Consider the following 16208-nt stretch of genomic DNA (forward strand, 5'->3'; position numbering starts at 1 on the left):
CCCTGTGTCCTAGAGACCCTGCGACACAACGCACGGTTGTCATGGCCGAAGTGTCTCCCTGGCCGGACACAAACAGCCCTTGGGTAACCATCACTCGCATTACCCGAGACTGTACTCTGCACTGCTCCCCATAACCGCCCTACTCCAACCTTCATTCCTAACAGCAGACTTGCCTACCCCACCCGTCAATTCGCCTGTCACCCACCATCTAGTCAACCAAGTCATTCCTTGTTAAACTGCAGCCAACCCCCTCTAACCGATCCATTCGCACTTTGGCACCACCCGCCGCCTGTAACAGGGCGGGCCAGACACAGGCACGTGCAGACTCCAAAACCAATCAGCACTTCGGACTTATGAGAGGCGCACTATAATTGGCTTGTGTCCCCTCCAAGCTCCAAGACTTGGCCAAACTTCATAGTCACAGCTCCACCCTCTCCGTGATGACTGCCAGAATACATTCAGCCGTGCGATTGGTTGTTAGACAATCAGGAAGTGCTAATAATACGGACATAAGGTTGGAGACACACGTTAAAAAGAAAAGATATCAGCAACGGACGACGGGCGTGAACATGAGTTCGCGGGCGGTCCATGTAAGTAGTGGACTGGACTTGTGGTTACCGCACCGCTTGTTGATTGTCAGCGTTATAGAACTTGCCTTAGGGGTGCGGTGTATTAATTCGCTTTGCACCTAGTACCTTCGGTAATTTAAGTAACTAATTCTACTTTTTACGTACAATTGGCTTTTATATATTTTCATTTTATAAGGGAGTAGCGTGTCAGCATTATAATTTGCAACGATCATCCAGAAACCTGGTCCTATGGCTTAAAGTTGTACTTAAGTGTGAACAGTTCCAATAGTTAATATGAAATACGTCTTTTTGTGTAACGTGCAATTAGTAAAGTGGATGCAGGCGCGCAACGCCCATTCGGCTGGAAGGGCTGCAGCCTCCCTCTCCGTTATCTTTCATAGCCCGGGCTGAAGCTGTGTGGGTGTAAGGCCCAGGGAAACCCCGGTGAAGTACGGCTGGAGGAGTGCGTTGGAATAAACATTTTCTGTCCCCACGGACAGCTTATCTTGCTGCATGCAGAGTCCTCAAAGGAGGTGGTAGGCAGGGAAGGTGTCACAGGTGATTCACAATATTCGGGACAAAACCCCCACAGTGAGGGTTTTTAATTGTCCAAGGAAGTGTGCTTTTCTGATCACCCTTTGTTTTAAAGCGTAGGATGCTTACACATTGACGCTGGTATGAGGGGCCACATCTGCATTTTAAAGGCAATTTCTGCCATCTTTCTGTGCTTGCACACCAGGCAGAAATCCCAAATTGTCTTGATTTCAAATTGCATTTATATAGTGCTTACTACTCCTGTGAGGGGTAATAGGCATCAGATAACTACTAAAAAGGGAAGAAAGGATTTTTTAATTATTTTATTATGGTGACCATCGCAGTCCTGACTCTTCTGTCAATAAGAAGTGGGGAATTTGAGGTTTTGGTTGTAAGTACTGACTAAATCATAAGAACATGCACAATTATGTTGGCAAAATAGGCATAGGGTGGATGGATAGCAAAGAGAGCCAGTGGGTAGCAGTCCCAGTCCCAGTCCCCAGGGTAAAATGTTCTTGGAGCCTGTGTCATGTTTTTTTATGCAGCTTTATATAGAGCAAAGGCGTCAGGGTGCATTACATGAGTACCAGATTACATTACACAAAATCCATTTTTTTTTTTTTTGGTAGGCATGGGGAAACTAGGTGATTTGGCCAGGATCATAGGATGTTGAGCTGACACTGGGGTTCAAACCTTATTCTCCAGTTTCAAAGTTGGCATTTTGGACTGTTAGGCCACACCTCATCCGTTAGTATTGGTGTCAGCGGTGGCTGGTGAACTTTGAAAGTGTGTAAGCGCTGTGCCACACCACCCAGGAGTTTCCCCCATTCTTTTCAAGTTTTGCCTCACTAGTACACATTTTCTCTCACATTTAGACCCAGATTAACAACCATTTTGCTCTGGGTTTGCGTCACAAAAGTGACTCAAACCTGCGCAAAATGCTTTAAAAAAAAAAAAAAAAAATACTTTCTAATGTCAAACCTCTTTTGTACTGGACAGTTGCCTGAAAGTAATGCCAAGCAGTGCACTTTGCGTTAATGGGGCATTTCATGGGTCAGAGACCATGCAACCACCTCTGGTTTTTGACATAAACCTTATCTACTGACAATAGTAAACAGTGTTTGGTGTCAAAAAAATAAATGCCACTTGGAAGCAGGCATTAAAAAGGAGAAATGTTTTTTTCTCTCTCCTAACTTTTCCCACTTTACATGTGTACTGGTCTGTACAGCACACATCCGAAGTAGGAAAAGTTAGTCAAAGTATAGTATTTTGTGCTATGATGGCACCCTTCCAGTACAAAACCTATGCTAGACTCACGCAGGCACCTTTGCACTATGCCAGCGCTAAGGGGAGAGTAGGCTGGTGCCATATCTTTGTAGTTATGGTGCTTTACTGCTCTCTTTCTCTCATGCAACACAGCACTTTTAGGTGCTGTGGTGTGTTTTTTTTTTTTCAAGCTTGGGTAATCATGGGTGTTAGTCTCTTTTCCCTCACTCACTCTAACTCCCATTCTTTCACTCGCTTATTCTCATGCATACCTATTCCCACTCACTGTTACTCACTTTCATACTCACACATTCTCACTTACTAACATACACATACTAACTCTAGGCCTTGGTACAACTGCACATGCTGCACGCTTGATGGCTACACCCACAATACACTTCCGCTCCCTTTCACAACCTCCAATCAATAACACATTCTGACACACTCATACTCCTTCATTCACTCCCTGTACTCACTTTCAATTATGCATTCATACTCCCAAACTCAAATTTTCACTCTCATTGACACTCAATTACACACAGTTTCACTGATCCCATTCATTGTCAGTTACTCACAGACACATTCACAAACACAAATGCATAGAGAACTAATACTTTTGTTTTACATACCTGGCTTACTTAGCTGGCAACTCAGGATCTCCATGGCAGTGGCAGCAAAGCAGGAATCTGGTGCTGAGCATAGAAACCAGCAAGCCATGATTCCCAACGAGGAGCTGGATGGAGCAGGAAGATTGAAAAGGGGAAGATCCACCACACTACCTCTTCAGCTTCTTGATAGGCAGGACCACTGGAATTATGCTTCAGGGGAGGGCCGCATTATGCAGCAGCGTTTACTAAGTTATGCATCAAGAAAAGGCAAATTATGCAGCATAATGGAGAACATTTTGTGATAGTATAATTTCATTATTTTCTCATTTTTTTATACTTGTTCACTCTTTCTGGGCATAGATTGCATTAGTACCAATTTAACACCTAACTGTAGCAACAAGCAGCAGAAAGGTGACCAGTCAACCTTTGCAAAGGGACTTCCTCTACACAGCAACACGTTACTGCGTTTTTAGTAACTTTTTGAGGAAGAAACACAATTTTTTGTTGAAATCTGGAGATTATGCAGCACAGCCTCACAATTGCTTATTTCCAGTGGCCCTGTTGAGAGGACTGGAAGCACAAGCCTATAAAAAATGGGGATTGTACTGGGGATCCTGCAGCTGCTGCACTTTATGGCTTTTTGTTGGCTTCAGGGAAGCACTGGGTGTGCCTTGACAGCCCCATTTTAAGATATACTGTGCTGTCTGAAACATGTCTGCTAAATAACATGGATTGTGCCTGTATTAGGGGATCATAGTTGAACTATGTCTCAGACTTTCCTAGTCCACCTCCCAGAAGTCCTTGTGTGCCTCTTACCCTTTTTTGTTTGGTGGACAAACATATAATAGGCTGAAGGGGTGGATCATTGCTTTCTGCCACAGCAGCATTTTGTCCCTAGACTGCTCTTAACTCGTGTGTTCTACCTCTTGATCACCCTTACTATCTCTGCAAGTGGCAGTTGGTGGTTGGAAAAACTTGAGCTAAAGGGAGAAAGGTGCCTGCTTCAAATCCAAGACACATTCACATTTCAAAGGATTCTAATGGGGGTAAGTGTAGTCTTGTGGGTTAACACACCTACTTCAGAGACCTGGTCCACCTGACTCCCCTCCTTTCAGAGTTCACCTGTTTTAGAGCTCAAACTTGGTGCTCAGAGACAAGAGTTCAGATTTTCTGTTTATTCTTTAACTTTGCTTTTCAAACAATATGTCCCGGTCGTTGGGCAATAGGAATTCCACATCCCTGGTTGTGTACTGGCTGGAGCTTCAAGAGACCTTTTGAGACTAGTGCAGCAGGGTTATGGCCCTGCATACCCTTTCCTACAAGCATGGGTCTACTCACAGGTCTCCTTATGGCTACATCAATAGAATCCTGCAGACGTGTTTTATGCTGTCGATGCTCACCATAACAAGAATAAATGTATTTTTTACGTGGCTTTAGATCCTTCACTAATATGGCTGCCATCACTAATTCCCACAATTAATTTCTGTTGCAGCAAGCACATATTTAAATCTGTGTATCTTTGTCTAACCTTCCTTCATTTCGAGAGAAAGGAACAGTGACTGGGAGCAAGTTTGGCTTAGGTGTAATTGTGTATTTTTATAAGAACATTAATCTAGAGCTAACTAAACGGCAACTGGCTGTATAGTGGCAATTTGCTTTATAGCCTAATTTCTTGCACAGCAGTGTTTAGCCATTTTAAAGAAGTATTGCAGGGCAAAAAAAATGAAAAAAGATTAATCAGTTGTTTGAACACTACCTTAGATGACAGAAAATACTACATTTAAAAGATGCTGATGGCTACAATGGAGATTATTGAGAGGTCTCTACATCTTCAAGTAAAAATGCTTGTATTACATATATTGGTGCTTTTATAGCTCAAAAACAGAGGTATTAAACTCACATATTATTAAGAAACCATGAAATATAGAAACTTTTTCACAGAAATGCAGATTTTATTGCCACTGTGCAAAGGTTTTACATTGTTCAGGCTACTAGAATTATGCAGCTTGGAGGACCAAGGTTATCAAAATTATGTGACATAAAATGCAAATTATGCAGTACCTTGACTGTATTATTTTCATTTGTGTGAGCTGGAAACAACAATTTTGGTGAAGTCTGCACGTTTTGGAAATTATATGGCAAATTCATAATGGGCAGCACGAAATACCAACGTGCATGCTTTTACATTGTGAACAGGTATCTGGCTTATAATTCTGTGTATACCCCTTCCTTTTGAGCTGTTAGTGAGTCACCTCATTTTGTGACAGCCAGCTAGAAGCTCCCACGATTTTCTTTATCCATGTTTATTCTTCACACCTCAAGTCTAATTCTCAGTGTCTGTAGGAACACTTTGTTGGGCACATTGGGAGATTCCCCCACATACATCTTCTTCTTGTTCATTGGAAGCATGTTATCATTATCCAGTTCATCCTAATCTTAATCAGAAAAGAAACATTTCCAGTAAGCCTCAAGTGCTTTCATTTCCGATATGCATAGGACTCGCTTGGTACCAAACATCTTGCAGAGATCCGATGCTCGCAGGTCTGGTGGACACACAGAGCACCAACAGTGTTCGGTGTCTCAGGGGAATGCACTGGGGAAGAAAAATATCTGCCTTTTAATGTGCTACCGCAAGAAAGAGCAGACATGGACATATATCTTTTCCATGTCTTAGCATATTAAGTCTGCCTTCCAAATGGGAAACCCCCCAATACTGTCTTGGTCCCTTGTGTGCTAAATGGTAGCCCCACTAACAATGTTTAGTACTCCTCTGACCCCCTCCCAAAGTTCGGGTCTAGTTGTGCCTTTGAGTGGATCTAAGTTGGCTTGTTGTATTAGTATCTCCCTTGGCGCTCCTCAGTTCCTACGACTCCTAAAATTTACTCTTTTTTTTCTGACTGAGCTGGGAGAGCAGTTTATTAAATTGACTCCAAAATTTTATAATTTCATACATCCAGCAAATATTTTTGTAGATGGTGTTCTTTTCAGCTTATTTACCCCACTAACAACATTCTCAGGGATTGAGCACTTCCTTAAATGCAAAAACAATTCTATGATTTTGTTCCCTAACCCCCGGCCCCCCAATAAAAGATTGATCGGAAACTAATTGCTGTTTTGTTGCTCCCCATTAATTCTCTACAGAAGCCTGTAATACCCAGAAATATTTGTAAGGTTCCATGTGAGGTTTGTTTTATTATCTTGTCACAACTTGCCTCTAGAAACAAGTTAGATGATTTTAAATGAACTTTGTTGAAATACATGTTTTTTGTAATTTAATTCCTGTACGCGATGGAAGGCTTTTCACATCATTAATTTAGCTGTTTTTTTTTTTTGTTTTGTTTTTTTGCGTGCAAACGCGTAGGTGTTTTGTCCATAAATAATTTTGTTGCATATTTGTAGTTTTTATTAGTATCAAGCAATGCCCCATGCAAGTGATAAACAAGTCGTGCTATGATATTAAGATCATACACTTTAAACTGAACCCAGTGTAAAAGCCCGCCATATGAGCAGGAACTTGTTCTTTGGTTTCTGCAGCTCCTACATAATCGTAACATTTGCCTGCCACTAAAATCAGTGCTTCAGAACCACAATTGGTTGTATTCTGCTAATATTCAAGCTAAACACAAGCAGATGCAGTGGGTACTACATAAGTTTCTTGTGTGCTGCAAGATCTAGATTTTGCTGCAAGTATGGGCTCTGTTTTTCTTTGTGCTTTACCTATTGCAGATTTATAGATTTTGGAATATTAAGGAAGCATTTTTGTGACCATATCATTTGGTTGGTTAGGGTTAGTAAGATCCTGACAACAGACTCTGGGCCTGATTATGACCTTAGTGGATGGAATACTTTGTCCCAAATGTGGCGGATATCCGGCCTGCCGTTTTATCAGTTCCATAGGATATAATGGAACTAGTAATACGGCAGGCGGGATATCAGTCACGTTTGGGACGGATTATCCCATCCACCAAGGTTGTAATCGGGCCCTAAATGTTCTTTTCAAATACAAGGACAGGTACATGCTTATGAATGACAGAATACTTGAAGCTACGGTTAGTAAAAATTGAATAGAATATTCTTGATTATTGAAATTACTTAAGTAAAAATCTGTTTCGTAAAGATGATTTTTTTTTTTTTTGTTCTCTGTACTCAAGGCATTTTCAAATAATGGTAGTTCATGCTTGCCTGGACTTAACTAGTTTTTGTGTGTTCATCTGGCTAATGTGTAACAGAAATAAATGTTTCATGATACTGGATATAAAAACAAAGGCCTTATACTACCGCCTTCCCTTATTTTTCAGAAACTTTAGTTCCATCCATCTGTTTACATCCAGTCTCAGGTTTGGTCAATTCGCCCCCTCTTAAAAAGACCTACTGTGAGACAATAGGGCTGATTGCAGAGGCCCCCTGACTTTTTGCCCCCATTTTTCATGTTTTGCTTGTGTTTTCCTGACTCTTAATGGTACTCTGGGTACTGCTAACCAGTCCCAGAGCCTGTGCTCTGTGTAAAATCAGTATGCAAATTAGGCTAATTATAATTGGCTAAGTCAGCCTACCTATAAGTCCCTAGTATATGGTAGGACATTTAGGTTTAGTAACTCCAGCATAGGTGGTGCCCCCACAGGTGCACTGCTGAGGTGCCCAGTGTCATTTTAAAGGCAGGCCTGCCTTGCTCGCTGCTTTTAAATTAAAGTTACATGCAAATTCGACTTTGGAATTAAAAGTAGTTCCAAAGTCTTAAACAACCTTATTTTTACCCATAAGTCACCACTAAGGTGTTTCCTATGTGCCCCTAGGGCAGGGTGCCATGTAACTATAAGCACGGACCTTATCAAAATAGTTTTATAAGCCCTGGTGAGGGAAAACGGCCAAATTCGTGTTTCCCTCATGGTAGTGAATGGCCTTCATAGGCTAGAATGGGGAGACTTTATTTTAATTTTAAAAGTCCCCTTAAGTAACGGATAACACAAGTTTGGTATGAAATTAATTGTTATAATAAATCCCGTAACTTCTAGTTATGGGATTTAATATAACTTGTTCAGGTAAGGAGTTTTAAACTTTACCTAAAAAGTTGCCAACTTCAGCCCCGCAGTGTTTTTGCTGCTTTGCTCTGATTGGCCAGCCTCTGGCAGGCTAGTCAGGCTGCCTGGATGAGGTGTGAAGTGGCCCAGCTCAACACAAAGAGATGTGCCTGGGGGAGGAGATCTCCCCTCAGCAGATGGGGAAGCAGGAAGAGGGGAGGGCGGCCAAATTGGTCTTCAAAGGCAGGGAAGGACATTTGGAACAACCCCCTAACATCCTGCAAACCCAGACAATTAGGTGCCCCCTTGATTAGATTAGGAGAGGCCAGGAGAGGTCTGTGTTTAGGATTTTTAGCCCTGCCAGTGGATGGGCTCAGCCAGATGTATCCTCTAAAAATCACTTTCTAGCCTTGGTGGATTTTGGAGGAATGTTGCTCCCTGGGATTGATTTTCTTTTTTTTGTTTTGTTGCCACACTTCCCAGGAAATGGTCATCACAAGGGGAAGGGACCCTGCCCCTCATTGGAGAACCAGGACCCCCCTGTTTTTCACCCAGGAGCAAGGATAAAACTGACAGACCTTCACCCACACCTCATATCCCTATCAGATTCCAACAAGTAAGAACTACAGAAGAAGGACTGCCCCGCTGGACCCCTGGCCTGCACCTGGACACTGCACTCTGGAGGACTGCACCAGCTGCACACTTGGGCTTCACCACAAGAAGGACTTAGCCTGGCTTCAACTGGTTCAAGGAGGGACTCCTGTTTGCTACAGGTGAAAACTTGCTTACCAGAGTCCCCTGCACCAACTCCTGAAGAAACCTACCAGTTGACCACTGCCTAGTGGCCAAAAATGAGTTTGTGCCAGGTGCATTCTGGGAGTTGTAGTCTGCACCCTCAAGGAGCATATCAGAGCTTCTGGAACCTTGGGGTGAGCTGTGGCCCTCAAAAGTCCCTTAAAGGAACATCTGGAAGAAGATCCAGAAGTTTAGAGAACTTCTGGGAAGAAAAAAAAGCTCCATAAAGGGGCCGACCCGCTGTGGCAACTCTATCTGGCTTGCCTCAACCGCGACCCGGCCTTACTTGCAGGTTCATCCCGGTGAAGAAAATCTCCCAAAAAAGTGACTAAGTCCGAATGTAGGAAGTTGACTGGGACCTCCCAGGCAATGTATCCGAAGAGGGCTCCAAGGATGTCGTATCAAGATTCAGGTTTGTCCTGGCCGAAGAATTTTCACCTAAAAAAAATGAGAAAGTCCGAAGGTAAAAATCTCCCCGAAGGCTCCCGTGACGCGTATCCGAGGAAGAGTTCCTGCAGGTCCGATTGGACCGGCGACTTGGTCCCGGTGAAGAAAATCTCCAGAAAAACGACTAAGTCCTAAGGTAAACTTTTGACCAAGGCGTCCCGTGGGCTGTAGCCCAGCCAGGCTCCATCGCGGTCGGCCTTAAACTTTGACTTTGCCCCAGTCGAGGTGCGACCTGATGACCAGATTGGCGCTTTTTGTTTCTATGCGCTAGAAAGCATTAATTATGTATAAATTCATATCTCCGGTTCCCCTTATCCGATTTTATTAGTTTTGGTGTCATTGTCAAGCTAAAAATATTTCCTATTGTTTTATAAATTGATTTTAGATTTTTAAACTGTTTCCTGGGTTTGATTTAATTACTGTTTTGTCATATTTGAATGCTTTACGCTTTGTCCCCTAAGTTAAGCCTTGTCGCTCATTGCCAAGCTACCAAGGGTTGAGCTAGGTTTAAATTACTGTGATCTAAGTGGAGGTTAGTGTCCTATTGCTAAGTGTAGGTACTTACCTGCCCTTACCAATGACCCATTTTCCAACACCTTCTCTGAACTGCCTAACTTCCAAAACCTAGGGCTTGTCACTCGAGTTCTATTCCTTAGGAACATTTTTGAGTAAGGTGATCAACTCAACGTATGTGAGGCATCTTAACCAACAGTTGACTAAATCACTCTAACCTGCACTTCATCAGATATGCAGCAAAGAAATAGCTACCCAACTGTTGGGATGGGAATATCCCTTACCTGCTAAATGGCCATGTCTAATGCCCTGAATGTCCAAATGTTCGTGAAACTTGCACCCTGAATTGCATTCTGGCCTTAGTGTCCCACTGATTTAGTGTGTGCACACAGGCGTAGGTCTGTTCCTGGTAATGTCTGGTACAGAGCTTGTTCTGAGACTTGAATGGGCAATGGTCACCTTCATGGTGTGCATTGGAACTACTGTCCATGTCCTCGGTGTATTACAAGTAGCAGGGTAATTTATGTTGTGAATAAATTGTGTGTTCAAACCATTATCTCTGTGTCGGGGAGAGGCAAGCATAGTGGCTCTTTCTCTTTAATGTTCTGCTGTTATTTGATACCTAAAACCTTGTACTGATATGTGTATGGTGAGTGTGTGCATTGGCATTGAGTGTGCAACACATGGTATAGTAGTAGGACTTTGTGTGTTGATTGACTACTTAGGCCTGTAGCATTTATTTTGGATTGCCCTGATCTAGCATGGCAGAAGATCGAGAACAAGAACAGCTTCCCCAGATGGCAAAAATGTAAAATCTGCATTCCTGTGGCTGTACATTGGGGACCCAGTCACAGAAGTGAGAGGGATATGGAGACCAAACGACTTTTATAAAATCCATTAAAGTGCCTCATGAGCAAACAACTGCTGATTTTTGTTTTTCCTGAACACTGCCATTCATCTGTGCTTTTGGGTAAAATTAGGTAATTATGAAAATGTCTTTGGGTTGCGCAGACACCGTAGAAGCTCATTATACTGTTCAGTTTGATCATTGCATTTAATTAATTCACATATCAATTGCATGTTGGTGGGAGTTTATACGCATCCCTAGTGCTTCAACGCCAATGGCTGCGCCAGCAACAAAGCCAGGGTAACAAATTTACAAGCGGCATAAGGGATCGTTTGCACCCAGAACTAGAAAACCTTGTTGCTTCCAGGTTTGAAGAGGTTTTTGGGGTGAAAATGTAAATGTCTAGGGGTAAAAAATTGGGTAGAAAAATCTTTAGATTTTTTTTTTTTTCTATTTATAAATGTTTTCCACAGCATTAAAATTACCTCCCTACTGTTTACTGTTCGGTCCTACTTATGTTGTGAGAAGACTTTGTAGGTGGCTGAGAACTGTGTGTTGTAACTGTAGACTCTAACGTCAAACATACAGGCTTAAAAGAAGAATGTGTAAGGGACTGGATTACAAATGAATTCTCCAAATGATCATCAGTTCCTGAAATTGAGTAGCAGATCTGACTCCAGTCTGGACTTCACTCTTTGGGATTTATGTTTTTTTAAGATCACTTAAGCAGATTAATAATGATGTAAATCTGCTTTGATTTTACTGACCTTAATTAAAATGGGATTGGGAGTATTTCACTTGGCCCCATAGAAAGCAAAACAAATGCACTGATATTTTTCGTCCAGTATTTCATTTTGTGATTTGTACACAGCTATGCTTTTTAATTCCTCAGCATAGATGATGGAGTTTACCAAAACTCTTACTTGCATTTCACAGGACGGTGTTTTGATGCAGTCTTGACAGGGCTTTTTGTAGCCTCCTTACTCTGATCCAGCACTTCAGATCGTTACTTAGCAATTCACAAATATTTATACAGGCCTTATTAAGAATTCCAGATTTTCCTTGGCTTTCCTGTGTGTGGTTTTTTTTTTTTTTTGCTTTATTTTTTTTTTCCGCGCCCCCCCCCCCCCCAAAAAAAAAGTACCCTGGTGCTGCAACACACCACGTTCTCCTACTCTTGCTCCTGCTCCTTTCTCAGTTAATCCTCCAGTGGTAAACATCTTGTGTGATTTTCCGGGTGCTGTATTTTTTTCAAGTGTAACAAAGTCGGGGCCAGGGATTCTTGTACCATGCTTGATCTCTGCTCAATGTTTACTTTTTGATGTCTGGTGGAAATGTGCTTTATGGTTCCTGTTTGCTACACTTGCTTACCTTGCATTCTCATTCTGAACACTTTTAGATTGCCTCTGAGATTGTTATAAATTGATGGCTCCCACAAGAGCCTACGATTTGTGAAACCTAACCACTAAGTCACCACAAATTTGAACAGAAAACACTATACTCCTCGTAGGGTGATGGGTCAGATCCTTTCCTGAGCCTCCTAGCACTATTTTGATATATTGTCTTCAGTCTGTTTATTGGTTGTGACACCAGCATTAATGTAGAAACTAGGTAATGTTTTATTATAGTGACTGTTGGTTGATTACAAATGCAGCTGATTTTTCACATCCAGGAAGACACTGCACATCATTGAGTGTTTAACTACAAACACCATTTCCTGATAAATTCAATTGCATTTGCATCCACTGCTGGTTCACAGACAGAGAAATGTAATTGCTCCAGACTACAGGAGTACTTTCAGGCCTCCACAGAATTGAAGACTGAATTGAGGCCTAGGTTACTATGCAACTAATGGCACTTGGCTTGGCAATATTTTTGTACATGTCTAAGGCCTACCAAGACTGTTAAGTAGGCAGATTTGAAGGTTAAATAGGACTCTTGAACTGTGATGAATAATGAAAATATGTATTGCTAAATCTGAGGTGAAACAGTCAAATGTGATCCACCGTTCAGTGTAGCAATGGCCCGAGCCAGTGCATAGTTGGAGACATAATTATTGTAATTAGGTTGCAGATATTCTAGGACAGTATTTAGACTGACAAAGGCTGCACATTTCTGAGAATGAGAAACATAAGGCAATGGTTTGCTTGTGTTGTCGCAGATGGGGAGAAGGTTTCTATTGGTCTGGCACCTTAATTTAAATTAACACAGTTATAACAGAATTCATGTTTGGGTGCACATGGAAACAGTTTAACTCCCACTGTCAACATGATGTAATTTGCATACAAGGTTTTCTATGTGAATATCTGTTCCTTATGTAATTATCTAATAAAATATGTTGTGGTTATAATTTGTTTCTTCTTGACATCCAAATGTCTAATAAAGGTGTTATGTAGTTGTAATTGGTGTTTATTCTTGAGGTGAAACTGTCACAACAGGCTCAAATTATACATAATTTCTAGCACTTTATTGGTGTTGCTTTATGTGCACTATGAGTAATATTTGTAGTGCTTTGCTGGGTGCGTTTTAGGACCACTAACTTGTAATATTGCACTGCGTACTATGGGCATAGACCCAACATTCTCCATTACATGATGCACTGCCACCATACTTTACTTTTGTTGTAGGGACACACCATGCATCATAGTATCCTACAACAATGCATTTTATAGAAACCATACCACCTAACTGCTTTTTATCCTAACTACAGGTGCAAAACATAGCATCATAGAAGAAAATATCTGGCAAACTGCACACTATGAAACTTAGTATACATCATTCACTATGAAAATAACAATTCTAGTGAATTCTGCATTATCAAAATCTGTTTATGGATTGATACGTTTTTTTAATGATTGTGTTATCGAAGATAATTTTCACCTATAATGAAATAAATTGTTTAAAGAGAACTTGGCCACCTGATCCATCCCAACTGAATGAATAGATTTTCTAGTTTTGCTGGCGACTAACTTGGGTATAGGAAAGCTATTCAGGTGGAGATTGTTTTCTTGCGTCTCTTTACTTATTGTGCTGCAGCATTGGGCATGACTGTTAGTGCTGCTAGAGCAGATTTGCGGAGTACAATTAGCATTGCTTTATTGCCATCTAAGTGCTAGAGATCAAAGGCATGAACATTTGTTGTATAGGAGGGATGAAGGATTTGAGTTTTTTAGGGAGAATGACAGGAGACTGTAAATTGTGGGATGTGAGGTGTCATTAACGATTTCTGGCCTGTGGAGAAGCCTAACTGTAAGAAAGTGGGTTATTGGTTCAGGGGTTAATCCCTTTTGCCTTACAGTGTGCAGAGGGCCGTTCTTTAAATTCATTATGTTTGTTTGAATGAAGGACTTTTAAAGAAAGGGTTTGTGATCATACAAGTCTAATGAACTGTGTTTTGTGGTTATTGGCATTGATTTATGTACAGATGTGGGATTGACTGACTATTTTGTGTTTTTAGTTGCACCCCTACAGGGGTGTGGAATTCCTATAGCCCGATTCCCAGGACATATTGTTTGTGATCAAGGGCAATACGTTTTCATGTTTATTTTGTCCTTGGGACAAGTAGGCTAAACCCCCTGCAGCACAAACCATTTGGCTTCCAGTTTACAGTAACCCATTATCGATCAGGGAAGAGCATTGCCTGCAGTTAAGGCTATGTTTGTATACCTATGTTAATGCTGTTCGAACTTATATATATGATCCATTAATGAAAATACTTTATTTGTAAGCTCAGGCTTCCCTGCTGACACTGGTCCCAGTATAAAAATGTGTACACAGGTTTGCAAAGTTTAACAATGTGAAGCTATGTATAATGCTTCCATAATGCTCTCTCATTTAGCGTTCTGCTAAAGTACTGTGAAATGTTTAGGTAGCATTTCTTTTAAACATCATCTACTAAAATGTGTTCAAGCATGCTAGTATTCTCTAAACAATATTCATAATGGAAAATTAGTGCAACCAGTATATGGGAAACATGGAAATAAACAATCATTGGCAAAGCTACTAGTTCTGACATTGATGATCAGCCTTTTGGTTTTGTCAGTACAGGTCTTGTTTTGTAAAACTTCATTGTTGTGAGAGCTGCCAGGCCTTCATCGTTATGACCAACATTGGTGAAAAGCAACAATATTTTTTGATCTCGAAGAACGCACATTGCCACAATAGTCTTTGGCACTGAAAAAAACCTATTTGTGCGCCAATGTTCTCTTGCGATACATCGGAATTCTGTTACTCACAGTGAAGCCATTCTAGAGATAGGCAGAATTTTAAATGTCTAGGTTAACTCCTACCTAGGGGCCCAATTCTTAAAGTCACAAAAGTGCACACATGGTATATACCCTTGCATTAATGCAGATGTACTGCTTTAATGAATTCACAATTTGCAGACGCGGGCCAGGAAATCTTACTCCTAGAAAATGTGAACTTCATTTTACCATGAGCAAATATGCATGTGTAGATTTGCTCATGCGAAAATCTGTTGAGCATTTACAAGTTCACTTTCCAATTTTTTTTTCTGCCCTTCTCAGGAGTACATTTCCAACCTTTCTCAGTATAGGAAAAGATAAGACAATAACTGGTGAAAACCCCTAAAACATGCAAGTCAGTAGGTTTGCACAGATTCCAAACCACGTTCCAACCCTGGAACTGTTGCTTAATGCTACGTCCAGCCCCAGTATGAAGATATGTGGAAAGGTAGCAAAATGCAGGAATTGCTAGAATTCAGTCCTTGATACAGTATGAACCTGGCATAACCAAAGAGGCTATTATCGGAGCTGGTATATAATGAGATTACTGCCATAATTTATTGCTGTACTACGTGGCACCAAGGGACAAGTTGATTTTTTTTTTTTTTTTGCAGGACTGTTAGATTTATGAAACAATCCTTCCCATGGACAAGTAGATATTTTATTAAATGTAACCACCCTGTCCCTTATAACATAAGAGAAAGGACTGGGTTCTTTATTTCCATGTGTTACTGTTATGCATCCTCACAAGGAGAAAAATATACAACTTTCCTCCATGACATTTGGACTTTGTGTTTACAGAGTAGACTTAGGGGGTCATTCTGACCCCGGCGGGCGCCGCCCGCCTAGAGGGAACCGGCGAATGACCGCACCGCGGTCAAAAGACCGCGGCGGCCATTCTGGCTTTCCCGCTGGGCCGGCGGGCGACCGCCAGAAGGCCGCCCGCCAGCCCAGCGGGAAACCCCCCTCAACAATGAAGCCGGCTCCGAATGGAGCCGGCGGAGTTGTAGGGGTGCGACGGGTGCAGTGGCACCCGTCGCGATTTTCAGTGTCTGCAAAGCAGACACTGAAAATCATTAGGGGGCCCCTGCACTGCCCATGCCAGCGGCATGGGCAGTGCAGGGGCCCCACGACACCCGTTCCCACCATCCTGTTCCTGGCGGTAAAAACCGCCAGGAACAGGATGGCGGGAAGGGGGTCGGAATCCCCATTGCGGCGCTGCAAGCAGCGCCGCCATGGAGGATTCCCTGGGCCAGGGGTAAACCGGCGGGAAACCGCCGGTTGCCCTTTTCTGACCGCGGCTTTACCGCCGCGGTCAGAACGGCCCAGGAAGCGCCGCCAGGGTCGGAATGACCCCCTTAGTTTTT

The 16208-nt window shown here is 42.1% G+C and overlaps 1 protein-coding gene across 3 annotated transcripts in view; it reads left to right on the forward strand.

Moving 5' to 3' along the window:
- Positions 1–391: 391 nt before the first annotated feature.
- Positions 392–16208, forward strand: part of RESF1 (retroelement silencing factor 1) — a 243184-nt gene continuing 227367 nt past the window's right edge. For 2 of the 3 annotated variants that reach the window (XM_069228208.1, XM_069228209.1), the window contains exon 1: positions 393–590. The gene's annotated coding sequence lies outside the window, so the exon portion shown is untranslated. Of the gene's footprint in view, positions 591–16208 lie in introns of all 3 variants that reach the window. The other variant, XM_069228210.1, reaches the window with a different exon arrangement.

Source organism: Pleurodeles waltl, chromosome 4_1 (genome assembly GCF_031143425.1).
Source record: "Pleurodeles waltl isolate 20211129_DDA chromosome 4_1, aPleWal1.hap1.20221129, whole genome shotgun sequence".
Classification (NCBI taxonomy): domain Eukaryota; kingdom Metazoa; phylum Chordata; class Amphibia; order Caudata; family Salamandridae; genus Pleurodeles; species Pleurodeles waltl.